This window comes from Patagioenas fasciata, chromosome 15, assembly GCF_037038585.1.
Source record: "Patagioenas fasciata isolate bPatFas1 chromosome 15, bPatFas1.hap1, whole genome shotgun sequence".
Lineage (NCBI taxonomy): Eukaryota > Metazoa > Chordata > Aves > Columbiformes > Columbidae > Patagioenas > Patagioenas fasciata.
Window position 1 is genome coordinate 269,062 of NC_092534.1, and position 8,805 is coordinate 277,866.

The window sequence follows — 8,805 nt, forward strand, 5'->3', positions numbered from 1 at the left end:
CCCTTTGTCACTGGGGCCCACTGTGACATCCCAGGACCCCACTTTGTCCCCAGGGCCCATTGTGGCACCGTGGGGACCCCCCTTGTCCCCAGGGCCCATTATGACATTCAGGGGACCCCCCTTGTCCCCAGGGACCATTGTGACACTATGGGGACCCCCCTTTTCACTGGGAACCCATTGCGACATCCTGGGGTCCCCGCCTTGTCCTCAGGGCCCATTGTGACATCCTGGACACCCCCCATTGTCCCCAGAGCCCATTGTGACATCCTGGGGACCCCCTTTGTCCCCAGGGCCCATTGGACGTCCCATGACTCCCTGTTGTCCCCAGGGTCCATTGTGACACCGTGGGGACCCCCCTTGTCCCCAGGGCCCATTGTGACATCCCAGGACCCCGCTTTCTCCCCTGGGCGCATTGTGACTTCCTAGGACCCCCCATTGTCCGCAGGGATCATTGGGACACCGTGGGGACCCCCTTTGTCCCCAGGGCCCATTGTGATATCCTGGGGACCACCTTTGTCCCCAGGGCCCATTGTGATATTCGGGGGACCCCCTTGTCCCCAGGGCCCATTGTGACATCCCAGGACCCCCCATTGTCCCCAGAGCCCATTGTGACATCCTAGGGACACCCTTTGTCCCCAGGGCCCATTTTCGCACCATGGGGACCCCCTTTGTTACTGGGTCCCATTGTGACATTCCAGGACCTTACTTTGTCCCCAGGGCCCATTTTGGCACCATGGGGGATCCCTTTGTCACTGGGGCCCATTCTGACATTCAGGGCACCCCTCTCTGTCCCCAGGGCCCATTGTGACATCCTGGGGACCCCCTTTGTCCCTGTCAAGGGTTAAGATTCCTAACCCCAACTCCTAACCCCAACTCCTAACCCAGACCATAACGCTAATCCTAATCCTAAACCTAAGCCTAATTCCTAACCCTAAACCCAATCCTAACCCAATCCCTTAACCCTAACCCAATCTCTTAACCCTTATCCCAATCCCTTAACCCTAACCCAAACTCCTAACTCTAAGCCTAAACCCAACCCAGACGCCTAAGCCCAACCCAGACGCCTAAGCCCAACCCAGACGCCTAAGCCCAACCCAGACGCCTAACCCAAACTCCTAACACTAAGCCTAACCCTAACGGAAACTCCTAACCCAAACTCCTAGCCTTAAGACTAACCCTAAATCCTAACTCAAACTCCTAACCCTAAGTCTAAGCCTAAACCAAACTCCTAAGCTTAAGACTAAGCCTAACCCAAACTCCTAAGCCTAACCCTAACCCAAACTCCAAAACCTAAGCCTAACCCTAACCCAAACTCTAAAACCTAAGCCTAACCCTAACCCAAACTCCTAACCCTATGCCAACCTTAACCATATTCCTACCCTTTCCCCCTAAACCTGAAGTCTTACTGCTTACACAAACACTATTCCCTAACCCCTAACCTTAATCCTTACTCCTAACATTAACCCTAATACTAACCCTTATCACTAACCACATCCCTACCCATAAGCCCTAAACCTAATCCTAATCAAACCCTAATAATAACCCTAACCCTACCCCTAACACCTATCCCTTCATCTAAACTTCTAATATTAGTCCAATCACTTACTGTAATCCTAAAGCAAGGCTAAATCGAAGACCAACCTCTACCCCTAACTCCAACTCTAAACCTAATGCTTAGCCCTCTTACTCTAATCAGAAATCTATGCCTAAACCTAAAACCAAACTCTATCCCTCACCCAAAACCCCTCACCTTAACTCTAACCCTAATCCTAATCAAACCCTGACCCTACCACTAACTCTAACCCAAACGTAACCCTAACCCCAGCCCTACTTCCTAAAACCAACCCCTAACCCCAACCACTTCCACTGACACTACTCTCTATCCCTAACACTAATCAAATCCTAACCCTAACACATGAACACCTAACCTAAACCCAAATGCAAACACATACCCGAACCTAAAATCCTAACTCTCAGACTAATCCCTAGCTCCTAAGTCTAGCACTAACCATAATTCCTAACCCTAAAGCCTAACTCTAACACATAACCCTAATCCGAAACATCACCTAACTGAAACACATACTCCTAACCCTAACAGTAATTCTAACCCTAACTCTGACCCTTGCCCTACGTTTAACCCTATTTCTAACCTTCGATCTAACCCTCCCCCTTAAACATAAATCAAACCCGTAACCCCAAAGTCTAACCCCACTCCCTAATTCCTAAGCCTAACCCTAACTGTAACTCCTAACACTTACCTTTACCCTAAATCGAACCCTATACCTTAACCCTACTACTTAACCCTAACTTAAACCTCATAGAACCCAATCACAAACTTCTAATCCTAACCCTTAACGCTATGCTCTAACCTCTTGCCCAAAGTTTAATCCTAACTCTAACACTAAGTCTAACCCAAAACCTGACCCATAACCCTCACTCAAAACCCTAACCATGCTCCCTAAGCCTATCCCAAACTCTAACCCTAACTCTATCCCCTAACCCAAAACCTTACCTAACACTAACCCTCAACCTTAACTAAAACCTAACCCTTATCTAAATGCTAAACCTAAACCTAATCCTAACCCTAACTCTAAATCTAACCCTAACTTAACCCTTAAACTAAGCCCTAATTTTTACCCTAACTCTAACCTTTACTGTAAATCCTAACCCTAAGACAGCTGGGAGCCAAAAGGCTGAGCTGAGGACGCAGCTGAAGGTCGGCTTTTCAGGATTTGCCTGATGCAGTGCAGATGAGGACAGCCTGCAGAACAGGAAAAGAGGCTGACATGATCTGAAGGCCAGGTCAGGAGCCCCCCTCTTCCTCCACACTCCACAGTGCACAAGCACAGCACTCAATTGCTACCATCTTAGCCAACCCAAGAGAACAGGAGAGGTGGCTGCTGAAATCACTCCCTCCCCCGGGCCACCTGCCATGCAGTTGTCTCGTGGAGTACTGGCCTTGCTGCCAGTCAGGAGCCTGAGAGCGACTGGCACCACTAACCTCGACTTGCCAAAAGGCCCAGGAGTTGGGCTGGGTGCTGTCCATGGGGAAGGTGTGCTTGGCAAATTGGGAATGAGGTGGTGTGCAATGGTCGCTTCTGCTCGCCTTCCACAGGATGCTGCGCTGCAGTTATTGACATGAAAAAAAAAAACAACAAACTTGGTGATCTAAAGAAAAGAGGTTTCCATGAGCCAAGAGAAGAAAATAAGAAGGAGAGCCCAGAGAAAAAGGAAGGGTAAAGACACAGCAGGGGAGAGGAAAGTGGGGGTGGTCAACAAATCAGAAGTGTTTTCTGTTAGAAGCAGAAAGGAAAAAAGGAAGGAGGGAAATGTAAACAACAGAAACCCCAGCGCACTGTCCTGAGCCCTGGCTGCACAGCGGCGCCCAGAGGGCCGGTCCCAGCCACTGCCTGGAGGCTGCAGAGTCTCCTCCTCCCATCACCCCAGGGGACAGGATACCCAGAGAAGATTGGCGAGGCCACCCCGCTCCAGGGACTGGCACCCCCGCCCCTCTGTCCTGAGCAAGAAGACAGGAGGCGTTCCTCCAGCCTTAATCCGGGATGGGAACAACAACAGGGACCTGGCCCTGCACCCCAAACCAGAGCAATTGCTGCAGCCCTGGGGGTGAGGGGCTCTCCCTGTCTGCCTCCAGCTGAGCAAGACACCCAGCATCCGGTCTACACTGTCCCCAACACAATCTCCAGATCACAAGACACAAGGCACCTATTGAAGACCCCAGGCAGAAGCTCAGACTCACTTTTTGGCACAAAACACCAGCTTCTTGGCTGGTAGTGGTGACATGGTGCTCTGGCCCTGAACAGCCTTCAGGACTCACCTGGCCTGTCACTGGTGAAGACACGGGTCTGTTGGTCACAGCTTTTTTCACCTGATCAGAGGCGCTGGCCCCAAGAGATAAAACAGAGCATGAGCACAGGGCCCCAGACTGCACCAAAGCCCTGAGCCTGCCCCCAGCCAGGCCCTGGCCAGCACGCCATGAGGGACGGCTGCACTGTCCCCCACAGCACGGAGCCTCACTGGAGGAGTCGTGGCTCATGCTCAGGCAACGGGCTCTGCTTTGCCAGACAGAGGCAGCACAACAACAGCAGCTGCTTCCCTCTTGCCCACACCCTGCCTGACACTGGCAGTTAAGCAGCCTTGAGAGCAGGAACGGTGCAGCTGCAGGAACATCCCCTGTGAGAGCAGAGCTCCCCCCACCCAGACCCTGCCCCAGTACCTGATCTCCAGCGCCAGGTCCAGGAAAGGGTCAGAGGTCTCCCAGATGCTCCTGCACACTGAGAACTTCACTGCAAAAGCAAGAGCAGTAAGCACACCCTGGCACAACACCTGCACCCAACACCACCCCAGCACAGCACAGGCAGCTGCCGTGTTCCCCCTCTCCAGCTTTGGGCTCTGGGATGTCGGCACCAGGATTCACAGCGTGCAATTCCACTGCGTGCTGGGACAGCAAGTGTTGCTCCGTAACTGCCAACGTGGGTTCTTCAGCTGGTGGCAAAGAGCTGGGGCCCACAGCCAACAGCATTTTCCATCACCACAACACACCCCACAACCCACAGGAACATCCAGACTGACCAGCTGCAGCTCTGGAGAAGTTACACACACTCAGCAGTTTTCCCAAAAGGTTTTTGCTCCAAGGCTCTCAGGGAAACCACTGCCCTGAGAGTCACAGGCCCAGGACCTGGCAGCCAGCGCTCACCACGGGAGCACAGGGATCTGCCAAAGATCTGGTGAACCAGCACGGTGGTCTGGTGATCCAACCTGGAGACAGCAGCACCAGAGCTCACACTGCCCCTCCGCAATGGCCACCTCCGTGAGCCACCGCAGGATCCAAACCCATCCCAGTGGCAGCTCCTCTCTCCTTCCAGTCAGGAGCATCTTGCCAACATTTATCCAGCACTTGCAGTGGCCACTAAGCAGGCCTGGAGCTGTCAGGAGAAAGGACTCCCTGGAGCTCACCCAGCTCTAAACTCAGCCCCAACCTGCTGCTGCCTCGGCAGCCGGCACTGCGAGCGGCGCAGAGATGGAGCAGTTGGCAAAGAGCTTTGCAAGGCAGAGCCCTCTGGGGCACAGCACTGAGCTGGACCCACTTCCCCTCTGCGTGACCGAGCGTCAGCCAAGAAAGCAGCAAGCTAAATTTCACAGGAACGGAAAATTAACATGGAAACGCTCATTTGTTCCCAGGTCGTACCTGTGGGATCGCCCCGAGGCTCACGGACACACTCAGGTGAAGCAGTCAAGTAGCCGCTGCCTACAGGGACGGCTGGAATCGAGCAGAAAGGAAAAGCGTTTCCATTTCACGTTGTGAAATGACCTGCAGCGCCTGGACGGGGGTCAGGCAACAACACGGGACCCAGACACATGCTGAAATTGCCAAAGCTGCAGAGGGGCTGCAGACCCCTTGTCTGGGACCTGGCAGCTTCCAAACTACTGTGTCCAGGCCACATGCAACACCCCTCAAGGACCAGATGGACCAACACGGGGCCTCTCAGGGCCTTCTGACCAGGAGACCTCTCACACACACAAAAGGAAACCCACACTAACGTGGGAGCATGGAGCACCAGGGCAAAAAATGATCATCCATGTTTCTCCTAAATCAGAGCCTGCTGGCTACTGCAAGGCTCAACTATTGCAAGAAAACGTTCACAAATAATAAACCAAATACTAACAAACGCAAAAGGCCAGTAACCAATGAACACTGAACACTTACCCCTGCGATTCCCCTCAGGCTCAGGAACAGGATTACACCAAGAGGCTTGATCAGCATGGACTGCAGGAACCAAACAGGGAGTCAAACACGGGTGGGGAGCTTCCATGGCACGTTGTGATCTCCTGCTTCCTCAGTCACCTGCTGTGATGGGAGAGGGTGAGATAATGACACGAGACACATACAGAGGTGTGTGTTCCCACAGCTAGAAACAGAGCACGGGTGACCTTTTTGCTGAGACCTAGCAGGTTTTCAGGCAAATTGAACATTCATGACTTGTCTGTGTAATACCACCAAGGCACAAAAAGCTTTTGGAAAGCCTCTGAGAGGATCTTGGGTACAATCACACATGAATAACCTATTAAAACACGAGTGTTTATTCGCTCAAGCAGACAGACAGTGACAACTCACCTCTGGGACAGCCCAAGGCTCCTAACCAGGACCCAGCTGAGAAGCTCAATCAACTCTGCCAAGGCCATGTCCTGGAGTCAAGCACAGATCAGAGAGGTTTCCAGGCTCACCGAGCAACACTCCTGCATTCCAGGTAAAAGAGGACATAGACAAGAGAGAAAAAACAAAACACAACACAACATATTTAGGACAACAGTGCCCATATCTTGCAGAAAAATAGCCGTATTTGGGGAAAAAACTGGCAAAATGACAAAATATTCCAAATATTTGGGGGCTAAATTGGTCAATACAGGCAAAACAATCTGAGTATTTGGGCAAAAAGTGGCCCAAAGAGGCAAAAACATCCACACTTGGGTGCAAAGCTGTCGGCAAACATGAAAACATCCCATATTTGGGATCACAGTGCCCATATCAGGGGAAAAAATGGGCAAAAGCACCTGAGTATATCGGGTCAAGAGAGCCAGAAAAAACCAAAGCACCACTAGATTTGAGCAAAACTGGCCAAAAAGGGGTATAACATCCCCAGATTCAGGGTGAAACTGGACCAAAGAGTCGAAGTATGCCCAGATTTGGGTAAAAAAATGGCCAAAAATGGCCCAAACACCCCCAGATTTGGGTATAAACAAAACTGGAAAACCAAAGAACTCCCAGATATAGGCAGAAACGATCCCAAAGGGCACAAATGTGCCCAGGTTTAGCTCTAAAGTGGCCCAAAGTGCCAAAGCAATCCCAGCTTTGATTTGAAACGGGCCCAAAGGCTCAAAGCGCGCCCTGGGATGGGGCCGTGTGGCACGAGGCTGGGGGGCAGGGAGGGCCCCACAGGGACTCAGTGCTGGTTTCTGCCCTGTGCCAGCACTCCCAGCCCCTGCTTGCCCAGAACCTGCCCCTGAAGCAGCCGCAGCCCCTCTCCCCTCCCTGCGGGTGTCTGCCCCCTGCCCACACCCTGGTGCTGCCTGGCTCGCCCTGCCCGGCCCAGCCCGGCTGCTCTCCCGGCCCCAGCCCCAGCCCTGGCCCCACTGCTGCCCTGCTGAGCTGCTCGGGGCTGGGTGCTGCCCCTGCTCGCCCACCTGCTCCCTGCGCTCGGCTGGAGCAGCCTGGGCGTCCCGGGCTGGCAGGGACACCAGGAGGAGGAACAGGGTGAGGACCATGGCCCCCACGCTCGCCCCATGATGCTGCTGCTGCCAAGACACAGCACAGCACGTCACCGTGGGGCTCTGACCTCACAGTCACATTGGAATCACCACATCTGCACACTGCTGCATGGCCTTGTGCTACACCAGCATGGAAGGAACAGAAGTGGAGAAGGGGGCACCTATTTTGGGAGGCAGCACTGCCTATGGGAGTGCACAGGCTCTCACTTCTTGCTTCCCAGAAATCAATCAATCAATCAATCAATCAATACCAAAAGCTACATATTAATAGCAAATTAAAAAAAAAAAAAGCCAACTTCAAGGGTCTTTACTTGTAGCTGTTTTTGTCAGGCAGCTCTCTAGGAAGAAACCAGCTTTTCCTGCTAGTTTTACCACAGCTTCAATGCCTTTAAAGCCACCACTTCTGACCTCTGCTGCTCCAACACAGCCTCACAGCCCAGCAAAATCATAGTGCAGGCAGAAAGCTTCACCATACAGAGATGGAGACAGTCAGGAATACGTTCCTCTCAAAAGCACACACTGTAAACCACGAGAAACCCTGCACAGAGTTGGAGAAGGGTGGAGGAAATGGTGAGGAAGAAGCAGAGAGGGGCAGAGAGAGAAGAGATGAAGAGGAAGAAGGACACAGTAGGAAAGAAGGAGGGAGCAGGGAGGGACTGGAGCACAAAACAGGATGAAACGACCCCAAGGGCCCAGGACTCACCACAGTTCCTGCTCTCTGCACTGCCAGGCAAGCTGTGCAGTTCAGGCCCTTCTGTCTGCCTGTCTTTCCCTCCCCTCCTATTCTGTAGCTCCAGCCGTTTGTCCATCCTGCACCTAAGAGAACACATGGGTGTCTGACAGCTCTCACAGCACGAGGCTTCCCAGACGCACCCCACACACACACACACTATACGGCCGGACAGTGATTTTCCCCACTTACACAGACCCTGCGGTGCACGTTTGTGATCTGCTCTGCTGAGGCTGCTCACAGGGACTCTTCCTCACCCAGAGGGGCAGCTGTCTCTGGTGCAGCTGCAGCAGCAGCTGTGGGGACCCCCTGCACTTCACCCTCCAGCTGCTTCCCCTTCTCCTGCTCTCTCCAGCTCCAGCCCCAGCAGCTCCTCTCCAGCAAGTGCCCCCTGCCCCCTCCCCCGCCCAGGAGAACAAGGCCAGAGCAGCCCACACACACCTGGGCCAGAGGCAGCAAGACATCTCCAGGGCCCCAGAGGGAGGAAAAAGGGCCCCAGGGCTGGGCCGGGCGCTGCTCGGCCTCGGGCAGCTCCACGGGCGCCATGGCAAAACTCACGCTGGCCGCCTGCAGAGCAACCGCCTGCTCAGCCTGGGCTGCGCCACCATTGGTCGGGAGGGCTGTCAGTCTCCTACCCTGAGCTGATCCTGCAGCTCATTGGCTGCCTGGGCAATGATTCTGTCCTGGTTTGAGGCTCACCCAGCCCTGAGGTGATACTCTCTCTGATTGGCTGCCTGAGGGGTTACTCCCTCCATAGTGTCCGCCTTCCCTGAGCCGCTCTTTTCTCTTAT